A 12678-nucleotide genomic window follows, 5' to 3' on the forward strand; every position below is an offset into this window, starting at 1 on the left:
ATTTCTGAGCATAGAGCCAGGAGAGCTAGAATATTGATTTGCCTGCAGAATGCCTGGGTTCAATCTCTGCCATGACATGGTTCCCCAAACACCAATACTAACAATTCTCAAGCACCAAGTCTAGAGTAGCCCCGGATCATCAATGATCAGAGTGTGATCCAAAAATTAAAATTATATATTTAAAAGAAAAAAATTAAAACATATCACATGACCTACCTATCAATGGAGATTGCATAGATGTAATATTGCAAATGCCAAATCTAACCAGGCATAGAATCAGTTCTGCTAAGAAAGAACAAGGTGGAAAGTAGACAGTGGTGACATTTTGTGAAAGAGAGCGTTTGTTTTATAGTAGGAAGAGGTACAGAAAATGACAAACAGAAATTTCAAGATGCCCCAGTGTTAGAGAAAAGCCTGGAGAGAAACATTGAAAGAAAGAACTCAAAGAATGAACATCAAGAAACCGAGGTGGGAAAGTGGGGATCATGAAAACAGCAGCATGGCCCAGAGGCTTAACAGTGGCCAGCTTGTGTAGACAATCTGGGTTGTTGATAGTTATAATGATGACAATCTTGATCCCACAGTAAATCCAGGTGGAAGTGTTTAACTGAAGACACAACATGGACATAATTATTGTGATGAGCAAGGAGGTAAGAGGGCAGCCAGGGGAGCTTGTCTTCAGCATGAAGGCATGTTTACTAGGACACACTCTCCCAAGAGGCAAGATGAATGAATGGCCAGCAGGACATTGTTCAAACCAGACCCCCCTCCCCAAGAAAATCAAGGATGAATGTATTTATTTGCATTTATTAATTTATTTTTTGTTTTAGGGCCACACCTAGCTATATTAAAACATTACTCCTGGCTCTACATTCAGGCATCACTCCTGTCGGGGCTTGGGGGACCATATAGGATGTTGAGAATTGAAACCAAGTCAACTGCGGGCAAGTCAAGTTGCATGTTGTACTATCACTCCAGTGCCCAGGGTAGAATGATTTAAAGATGGTGGGCAGCTCCTCAAGAGAAACTGACCCAGGTCCCAGGATGGGACTAGCCCAGAACTCAATTGCTCAAGGAGCATTTGCCTTAGGAAGACCATCCCTGCTATAGTGAAGGTAAAACTGGCCCTGATGCTTCAGTCTAACTCACAACAGACTCTGTGTTTTGTTTGGTTGGTTTGTTTTGGTTTGGGGGCCACACTTGGTGGTAATCAGAGGCTACTCCTAGTACTCAGGAGATCTTATGTGTTCTTTTTTTTTTTTTTTTTTTTTTTTTGGTTTTGGTTTTTGGCTCATGCCCAGTAGCACACAGTGGTTACTCAGGGGCCCTGCACCTAGAAGTTACTTCTGGAAGACCCAGTGATACCACAGCAGGTAGGGCTTTGCCTCGCACACTCCCTATCTGGGCTTGATCCCTGAAATCCCATATGGTCCCAAGCATGCGAGGAGCGATTTCTGTTAGAGCCAGGAGTAACTCTTGAGCACAGCTGGGTGTACCTCCACCAAAATAAATTACTCCTGACAGACTCAGGGAACCATATGGGATGCTGAAGATGGAACCCAGTCAGCTGCATGCAAAGTAAACACCCTACCCACTGTGCTATCCCTCCAGCCCTTATCTGGAGATCTTATGCAGTGTCAGTGATGAACTTTGAGAGGGGAGTGGAGTGATAATACAGTAGATAGGTCATTTCCCTTGTACACAGCCAACCCAGGTCCTATCCCAGGTATCAGATCTGGTCCCCCAAGCACCACCAGGAATAATTCTGAGCATAGTATAGATAGGAATAAGGCCTGAGTACCACTGGTACAAAAACAAGCAAAAAATAAACAAACAAGCAAACAAAAAGGATGAAATCTACATCTCCCCTATACGAAGTATGTGCTCATTCCATTCACCTTTCCCTCCAGCCCTGGGCCTGTGTTAACACGGGTGTCCGTAACATGAAAAGATGTGGCCTGGAGTCAAAGACCACCTTCAGTAGGTTATGCACAATGCCAAGGTCTAGATTCACATGGGCAGGATACACTTGTAAAGAATTATACAGGGTTTAAAACCAGTCTTAACGGGATGATCCAATGCCTTTAGTTGCCTCCTGGTTTCTTGGTACGAGGAATCTGAAGTGAATGCACAACACCATGGGACTCCTGTGAGCCCTGTGGCAGAGTTTTTTTTTCTGTGGAACAAAGCCTAAGGTCATGGAAAGGGGAAGCACAAATTTCTTCTTGGCTGTATTTAAGAGCTACATACAGTTGAGAGATGAAGACACAGATTGAAAGCAAAGTTATAACACAAACAGCAATTATCAAAAACTGGTGTGGCTTTCTGATCATGAGATAAAACAGTCTTGAAAACGAAGCATATTGCTGAAGATAAAGCTCCCAATGATGAAAGAGCTCATTTGTCAAGCACATATCAAACCCTAAATTTTTATCTGTTTATGTGTATTCCCAATAAGATAGCTTCAAAAACATATGGGAAGCAAAGATTCACAAAACTAACAGGAGAATAGAAAATGAATTATTATAGTTGGAGACTTGCATACTCCCATGTTAGTAATAGAAAAAATGTGGATGATTAGTCAAGATAATGTTTTTAAATCAACTTTAGGGTCAGGAAGAGGCTTTAAAGAACCAGAATACAGATTTTATAGAACTGTGAATTCTACCTGACCATTAAAAAATAGGAGCATTTTTAAATAGTTATAGAACATTCATCATGAAAGATTGTATTTCAAGCAATAAAAAAAGGTCTCAACATATTTTGAAAGGCTGAAATCATTTAGGATATATGCTCTAATGATATTAAATAAATCATAAATATGTGGGAAATCCATAGATATTTGAGAATAAATCAGTACTTTTATGATTAGTATTGAAGAAGAACACATGAGAAATACGATTTAAAAATTATTGAACTTGGAACCAGAGCAATAGAACAACAGGTAGGGTGCTTGCCTTGCACACGACCAACCAAGGTTTGCTCCCCTGAATTTCCATATATACCCCAAAGCTACCAGAAGTGATCCCAAAGCACAGAGCCAGAAGTATGCATGAGCAATCCTAAATATGGCCCCAAAACAAACAAAAAATTGTTGAACAAAATGATAAGGGAAACATTGCATATTAAAGTGTTGTATGAGAGATATTCAACCTGGCAGAACAAGAAAATTTGTAATGCCAGAATCTTTTTTCTTTTCCCCCAATTCACAATACAGACCAGCAAAGGGCCTGGGTTGAGGTGTATATGTGTTGCATTTACTGTACCTCCTCTTTCTATACAGTCAGTGTAAAAAATCTTATATTATTAGAAGGTAAGAGCTGAAACTATAACCTAAACTTCCACATTATGGAGATAGAAAATGATGACAAATCCAAGTAGATAAAAATGATAATGCTAGGGGCCAGAGAGATAGCCTAGAGGTAAGGCATTTGCCTTTCATGCAGAAGGTCATCGGTTCAAATTCCGGTGTCCCATATGGTCCCCCAAGCCTGCTAAGAGCAATTTCTGAGCATAGAGCCAGGAGTAACCCCTGAGCAATGCCAGGTGTAACCCAAAAACCAAAAAAAAAATGATAATGCTAAAAAAAATTAATGAAATATGGGGCCATAGAGGTGGTGCTAGAGGTAAGGCATCTGCCTTGCAAGTACTAGCCTCAGATGGACCTCGGTTCAATCCCCCCGTGTCCCACATGGCCCCCCAAACCAAGAGCGACTTCTGAGCGCATAGCCAGGAGTAAATCCTGAACATCACCAGGTATGGCCCAAAAAAACAAACAAAAATATTAATGAAATACAAGGCAAATATAAAAATCAATAAGAAAAAACATTTAATTCTTTGAAACTATTAATGTAACTTATATATGCTATTGTTGATTAATAAAAGTAAGAGGGAAAGTCCTACATGTGACACACATCAAGAATTCATGAGAATTTGCCACAGCAAAGGAAATGAAGGTGAAGATAAATCACTGAAATTACATTAAACTGAAAAAGGTTTCTATGCAAAATAAAATAAAATAAAAAATGAAAAGAAAACAAAATAAATAAAACAGTCTGTTGAAGGAAAAAATATCTGTCATCGGGCCTGGAGAGAGAGCACAGCGACGTTTGCCTTGCAAGCAGCCGATCCAGGACCAAAGGTGGTTGGTTCAAATCCCGGTGTCCCATATGGTCCTCCATGCCTGCCAGGAGCTATTCTGAGCAAACAGCCAGGAGTAACCCCTGAGCACCGCCAGGTGTGGCCCAAAAAACAAACAAACAAACAAAAATCTGTCATTTATATATCTTACAAGTCATTAATATCAAAGGATAAATGAACTCATACAACTTAATAAAATAAAACTCAATAAAGAAAATGGTCTGGAGGCAGGGTGATAATACAAAGGTTAAATCACAGGTCTTGCTTGCTTATTAGTACCACATAGTCCCTCAAGCATGACTTGGTGCAGCCTGGAGATCTGGAGCATAGCCAGAGTAGCCCTTGTGGTCCTCAGCATCAGAGTTCCAAGCAGCACCGCATTCTCAGGTTCTTGCATTGAACCCAAAAATACCCAGGAGTATGTCCTGTCCCCAGAACACTGATTGGGAGGCCTAAAAACAAACCAAATAAATTACATTGGCTGAAGATTTGAAACTGCACTTATTCAAAAAGGTCAAAATGATGGTCAATAGATATATGAGAAATACTCATCATTCTGTGGATCAGGAAAATGCAAATTAAAGCCAAAAGGATAGATCTTCTTAGGCTAATAAACCCTCTGAGAAAATGGTCTTGCTCAAAAGTAGCAATAACAAGTATCAGAGAAGGTATGAAGAGAGAGAGCCTTCATGCATTTTGGGAATTTAAGTTGACATAAAGATTTTGAAAAATGCTTCATCAGAACTTCATCGGGAAGCAAATATGAGAGCTGCCATATGACCTAGTAATCTCATCTCTGGGTCTCTAACTGAAAAATAGCAAACAACACAAAAGTCATACTCTTCCCAAGGTTTATTGCAATTTAATTTGCAGTCATGAAAATATAAAAATCATATGCTATGATTAAAATTTAGTCATTAAAATATGGAATTAATTTATAAATGTCCATTCTTAAAATTGATCCGTTGAGAGACCATTTTATAAAGAAGACTTGGCTGGTTCAAGTACAGTGGTGTTTACAATTAATCGATCACAGCCAGTTACAGATTTCTCTGGGGCCAGAGAGATAGCACAGTGGTTAGGCGTTTGCCTTGCACATGGCCAATGCAAGATGGACCCCAGTTCAAATCCTGACATCCCATATGGTCCCCTGAGTCTGCCAGGAGAGACTTCTGAGCACAAAATTAAGAGTAACCCCTGAGCGCCACTGACTGTGATCCCCCAAAAAAAGATTTGATATAATTATATTATTGAATACGATTCAACTATATTTTAAAAAGATAAAATTCTTGTTATTCAAGCAAAATTGAAGAATGTGAAGCACAGGGTTGCTCACACACTGCTGGTGGGAGTTCCATGTCTCAATTATTGTGGAAAATAACTCTAAATGTCCACCTTCCTTATGACCTAACTCTTTCACCCTGAGATACTGATCCCAAAGTTAATAAAAAGATATGCCCATGTTCATTGCAACTTCTATTCATAACAGTAAAACACTAGAAACAAACCAATGTCTGTTTTCATTTAAGAAAATAAGTAAATAAAATGCAGCATTTTCATCTGATGAAATGTTACTAATAAGTGGGAAAATGGTGTTGCCACAAGACAGATTCATCTCAAAGTTCGTTATGCTCAGAAGGAGAAGACGGATGCAAAGAATAGATTACTCCATGATTCCATTTTGGTGAATTTGGGGGGGGGGGCCACACCCAGTAGAGCTCAGGAGTTACTCTCAGCTCTGCACTCAGAAATTACTTCTGGAATTGGGGCTGGAGCTATAGCACAGTGGTAGGGTGTTTGCCTAGCACGCAGCTGACCTGGGACGAACCCAGGTTTGATCCCTGGTATCCCATATGGTCCCCTGACATCTCATATGGTCCCTTGACCCTGGCAGGCATGATTTCTGAGTACATAGCCAGGAGTAACCCCTGAGTGCTTCTGGGTATTCCTGACCCCTCCCTCAAAGAAAGAATTTACTCCTGGAAGGCTGGAGGAACATATGGGATGCCATAGATCAAACCTGAGTTGACTGCATGCAAGGCAAATGCCTACCCACTATGCTATTGCTTCAGCTCCTTGATGAATTTTAAGAACAGATGAAACCTCAACCATGGGTTTGATATTGCACTAGAAATAAGTTCTAGATAAAAAAAAAAAACAAACAAACAAACCTAGTATCCCTCCACTGTGTTCTACATGGATAATCTAGATTGGGAGGAAGGAAACATTACTAGCATTTGGAATACTTGATCATAACTGGTGTGGTAATTATGCTTTTGATGATTTATCAAGTAGTTAGCATTAAGATATGTGTGTGTCAGGGGCCAGAGAGATAGCATGGAGGTAAGGCTTTTACCTTGCATGCAAAAGAACGGTGGTTCGAATCCTGGCATCTCATATGATCCCCTGTGCCTCCCAGGAATGAGTTCTGAGCACAGGACCAGGAGTGACCCCTGAGCACTGCTGGGTTGACCCCCTCCCAAAAAAAAAGATATGTGTGTCAGGGTTATAGTCAAAGCACAGTGGGTAGGGTTTCTGCCTTGCAAAAACCTGGCTAACCCAGGTTCAATCCCCAGCATCCTATAATCCCTTATGGTCTCCTGAACCTGCCAGGAGTAATTTCTGAGTGCAGAGCCAGAAGTAAGTGCTGAGCATCACCAGTATTGCCCCTCCAAAGATGTGTATTTTATATTTTACAGACTATCAAATATTTTGCTATCAAGTATATAAAAATTTTACAGTATGTCAAAATATTTTAATGTATGGTATAAAACAAAAGAAGGAGAAAAGATTTACGGAATTGGAGGTGCCAAAGCTAAATCAAATTATTGTTTCAAGTTTAAACTACTTCCAAGCTTCCCCTCCTCCTTTCCCTTGTGCATATTATTTATGCCAAAAATGAAGAAAATTAGCCCCAATGATCCTTCTAGAATGTTCTGGTTGATTCCAGCTTTGCTGTAAGATCTAGTTCACTCCTGCTATCTTCTGAAAGAGGTGCATAAGTAATAATAAGTGAAAGATTTGTAGATTCTTGAAAGCCTGAATTCACAAAGGGTCATGAGGTCACCTAGCTGTGAAGTGCTATATCTATGTACTCACATTTTCAAGGTTATAGGAGGGGAAAATCTGAATATCTATAATGGCAAGGTTGAGACGTGAATGAGTGACATGAGCACAGAAGAATTTTGGTAACCTGGAGCACCAGCTGGGACCAGTAGAGAAAATGCAGGTCATTTTATAGCTCTTTTTTTTGGGGGGGGGTCACACCTGGCAGTGCTCAGAGGTTATTCCTGGCTCTCTGCTCAGACATCGCTTCTGGCAGGCTCTGGGGACCATATGGGATGCCAGGATTTGAACCACCGACCTTCTGCATTCAAGGCAAATGCCCTACCTCCATGCTATCTCTCTGGCCCCCATTTTATAGCTCTTCTAAGAGAAAATTAAAATTCAATTTTCTTGCATAAAATTTTCAAACTTTTTTTTTTTGTTTTTGGCCCACACCCGTTTTATGCTCAGGGGTTACTCCTGGCTAAGCGCTCAGAAATGGCTTGGGAGGACCATATGGGACACCAGGGGATTGAACTGCGGTCCTTCCTTGGCTAGCACTTGCAAAGCGGACACCTTACCTCTAGCGCCACCTCACCGGCCCCAATTTTCCAACTTTTTTGGGATTTTTGGGCCACTCCTGGCAGTGCTCAGGGGTCACTTCTTGCCATCTGCTCAGAAATTGCTCCTGGCAGTCACGGCGGACCATATAGAACACCGGGATTCGAACCAACCACCTTAGGTTCTGGATCAGCTGTTTGCAAGGCAAACGCCGCTGTGCTATCTCTCCGGGACCCCAATTTTCCAACTTTTAAGACCAGAGAGATAGCTTGAAAGGCTGAAGAACATGCATTGCATTCAGGAGGTCCATGTTTCATGTCCAGGACTACATGGTCTTCAGAGCATCACCAGGAGTGAATCAAATCACTGAGCTGGGAGCACCCTCTGAGTACTCCCACATGTAGTCCCAAAATAAAACAGAACGTTCTACTTTTAAATGTTGACAAATAATTTTTAAGTTATATAAAATAATTTATGAAAGGGGTCTGAGTGATAGTACGGTGGAAAGGGTATTTTTCTTGAACACAGCTGGCTGTCCTGGATTTGATGCCCAGCATCCATATGGTCCCTCAAGCACTAACCTCTGATCATCACCAGGTGTGGCCCCAAACCAAAATCACCCTCATTATCATTTAGTAAAATAATCTAGAAAATATCAGAGAACCCTTTGTAAACAGGGGTAGTCAAATAGCTCTCAACAACAAAAGTCACACATAAAAAAATCAATTGCCAAGTTGAACTTAGTCAATGATTAAAACTTCTCTCCAGTGAAAATTATTGAGAGAATGAAAAGGCAGACCAAAAGAGAATATTTGCAAGCCATATATTTGATAAAGGACGTGTATTCCAACTCTATAAATGACATTCAAAGTCAACAATAACAAACCAGGTGAGATAAATGAGCAGAAACACAGCATTAAAGGTCGACAGATGGGGAAACGAGACATGAAAAGATATTCCGCATCATACATCATGAAAGGAATTTCAAATTAAAACCACATTCTCACACCACGACTTACTGATTAGAATGGAAAATTTAAAAATAGGATCATCCAAGTATTGACAAGAACGGGGTGAAAATAGAACTTCCGTACACTCTTGATGGAAATGTGAAATACTATGACTTTAAAAAATCAATTTGGCAACTTCTCAAGAGGTTAAATATGTACCTACCATTGATCCAGCCATAGCATTTGTAGGCTTTTGACCCAGAGAAGTGAAACCATATGTGCCTACAAAAGCTTGCACGTAAATGGGCAGGAAAAAAACTATGCTTAACAGCCCCAACATGAAACAATCCAAATGAGCACCAAAGTTGAGTAAGTAAACATATAATGGAGCATGACTGTCAAAAGAAAAAATTGATGATATATACCACAGCATGGATGGATAGAAAAACAGGTAAGTTGAGTCAGAGCAACAGTACCATGGGTAGTGCACTTGCCTTGCATACATCTGATCTCTGGTACCACATATGGTTGCCTTGAGTAGTTCAGAAGTGATCCCTGAGCACAGAACAGGGTTAAGCCCCAAACACTGCCTTACACAAAAACAAACATAAAGAGAGATAAGATGTGCAATAAGAGTCAGATCATTTTTTAAAACAAAGAACATCTCAGAGGGTTCCCCTTATAAATATGTTAAGGGTGTCAAATATGCCTTAGAAAAGAAGCAAATCGATTGTTATTGTTCCCTGAGACAATGAGTGGAGAGACAGAGATCTATATAAAGTACAGGAAGAATCCTTAGAAGGTGATAGAGATGGGTATCATCTTGATTGAGGTCATGTGTGTGCTATATGTCCAATTTTATCACTCATGCATTTAAAGTTTGTTCTACCTCAACAACTTTTGTGGAAGAGGTGATGGTTACACCTCGCCGCCATGCTCAAGGCTTACTCCTAGCTCTGTTCGGGGATCACTCCTGTAGGGCTCAGGAGACCATTGACAGTGCTGAGGATCAAACTGAGGTCAGCTACCTTCGAGGCAACAACTTGGTTTTTGTTGTTGTTTTTCTGGGTGGCACGAAGCAAACTTCAATGCTCAGGGGCCATGAGTGATTCCAAGAAATGAACCTGGGTCAGCCACTGGCAAGGTAAGCACCCTACCAGCATTAATATCTCTCTGACCCAAATGCTTGGTTTTTTGTTTGTTTGTTTGTTTTGTTTTTTAATCCGAAAGAGGAACGGGAGAGATAGTATAGAAATGATCACAGACAACCCCAAGTTCTCATATGGTGGTACCCTGAGCCCTGCCGGAAGTGATTCTGAGCACAGAGCCTGGAGTAAACCCTGAGCACCATTGGGTGTGGTCCCCTGAAATGTAAATCAATTAAATTAACCACATAGACTGAGATAACTTGAGCCACACCAGAAACTTCTGACCTAAATAAAGTCCTTGAAATGCTCAAGCTCTTGTCTTGTAACTGCTACTACAGCAGAGGTAAGGGAATAGAGACCTTCAGACTAGAGCAATAATACAGTGGATAGGACACTTGCCTTGTTCATGGTTGACCAGGGTATGATTCTCCGCTCCCCATATAAACCCTGAGCAGATCAGAAGGGATTTCTAAGGGCAGATCTGGGTATGGCTCAAAACCCCAAAGAGGGAGAAAGAGATACAGAGAGAAAACTGATACAGCAGTGCTTCTCAATTATTTTCTGTCATGCCTCCCTAAGGAAGAAGAAAACATTTTTTGTGTCCCCCGCGCGACTGTAAATAGTATCTTTATTTAAAAAAAACTTTAACCTGCCAAACAAAAATGTATAAAATAATCTGAGCTGATTTTTTTTTTTTTTTGGTTTTTGGGCCACACCCAGTGACGCTCAGGGGTTACTCCTGGCTATGCGCTCAGAAGTCGCTCCTGGCTTGGGGGACCATATGGGACGCCGGGGGATCGAACCGCGGTCCGTCCGAGGCTAGCGCAGGCAAGGCAGGCACCTTACCTTTAGCGCCACCGCCGGGCCCCTGAGCTGATTTTTTTAATTAGAGATGATGTCTGGATTAATGGCTACAATGAGCACGTTTTGCAATGCATAGCTTTTCGAAGTGTGGTTTGAAGCAGAACACAGCAACTCTCAGCTTTAAAGACATACAGAAACATAAACACGGGGCTTAGCTTGTTATTACAGTGTTTGCCGGAGTCAAATGCATCCCCTTTTAGGGAGCCTTGCGCCCCTCCGGGGGGCGCGCTCCACTATTTGAAGAGCACTGTGATACAAGAGAGAGACCTAGAAAGATAAAAACTTGCCCAAGTAAGAATACTTTGTTTTGTTTTGTTTGTTTTATTTTATTTTGGAGCCAAATCCAGCTGTGCTTGGGGCAAAATACTGGTCTGTAATCAAGAATCACTGCTGACAGGACTTGGGGGATCATCTGAGATGCCAGGGATTGAATCCAGGTTGGCTGCATGCAAGGCAAATGTACTATCTGTACTATCTTCCAATCCAAAATTACATTTTCAACTTTTATCTAAAGGCTAAATAAAAAAGAACAAAGGGGTGTGGATGAAGATAAAGATGGAAATGGGGAACAGCTTCATCTCAAAGGAAGACCATCACAAAGAGGAACAGGGCTGCAGGTCAGAGTTTTAAGAGTGAATCTCTACTCCATCAATAATTGACTCAATAACCTTAAGTTTTCTTTTAAATGTTCTGAAAACCCCAGGATCTTCATCCCTCTGCACATATAAAGGTCAGGCCTTTGGCCCAGAAAGATAGTATAGGGATTAAAACACTTGCTTTGCACACTGCTGGCCCCAGTTCAGTCCCCAGCACTTCATCTGATACACCAAGCAACACCAACATGACCACTGATCACTGCTGGGAATGACCCAAACAACAACAAAAATAAATAAACAAAACATTTTAAAGGGTAGACCATCATGAGGAGTAAATAAAATAGGATTCAGTCCAATAAATTTTCATTAATTATTATCTGGGTGAGTTTAATCGGTGAGATTAATTCATGGGGTATGTATTTTGAACTGATGTAAAATTAAGTCAAATAAATGAAGTTAGAGTTGGACTGTCCAATGCTGTTTTTGTCAAAAAGATTTTTTTTGCTCCTAGGATGGAGCCTGGGACAGAGTCTTTCGATATGTTTCTGGAAGACTCGTTCACTTGCTGTTGTCTCAGTCAGACCTCTGGAATTGAAGATCTTGTTTGTTGAACAGATTGTAGACCAAAAGCTAGGTTAGAGCTTTTTGTTGTTGTTGTTGTTGTTGTTGTTGTTGGTCCCAGGATGTGTACTGTCTAGTCCTGGTTGTAACAACCAGTCATCTGTATATAGTAATCTTGGTTTTTGCACAGATCAAAGGGTGACATGTCTTCTGATTTTGTCTTATCGTTGGCTGATGAGGAAGGATAACTTGCTCTTAGATCTAGTTATTCCCATTTCCTCTTTGTTGGGTTATAAAATTAGAACTGGCATACGTTGGTGTCAGAGCAGTATTATGAATGCCCTGGAGGGGCGCTAGGAGCAACATAATGACCAAGAACACCAACTACAGAAGATGAATTAAAACGACACTGAAGAAGCAGAACTGCTAGAACCACAAAGAAAGCCTTCATCATAAGCTCCATTCCTTGAGCTGCACAGTCACCAAGATCTCTAGATACAGAGGACTGATTTTACCATCCATGACGAAGCAGAAGTCTTCCATACACCACAAAAGCACCAAGGGGAGAGTAAATTATCATGCAAGGAGTCTATAGTTAATCCCATGACAGTTTACTTCAGGGATGGAGAAACCCTGTATCTCCTAGGCCAAGAGAATCCCCTCTACAATATCCCCAATAATTACTGTGCCTATGCAGGGGGAAAAAGAAAAAAAAAAGCACAAAATAATCATTTTCCACATATATATGTATTGATTGATTGTTTGTTTTTTTGACGTCTTTATCTTGGTATAGATATTGAAGTTGATGTCTCC

General features: G+C 40.8%; 1 pseudogene; it reads right to left on the bottom strand.

The window, feature by feature from the left end:
* Positions 1–3192: 3192 nt before the first annotated feature.
* On the bottom strand, positions 3193–3316 carry LOC126012655 (uncharacterized; annotated as a pseudogene).
* Between the last annotated feature and the right edge of the window lie 9362 nt (positions 3317–12678).

Source organism: Suncus etruscus, chromosome 6, assembly GCF_024139225.1.
Source record: "Suncus etruscus isolate mSunEtr1 chromosome 6, mSunEtr1.pri.cur, whole genome shotgun sequence".
NCBI lineage: Eukaryota > Metazoa > Chordata > Mammalia > Eulipotyphla > Soricidae > Suncus > Suncus etruscus.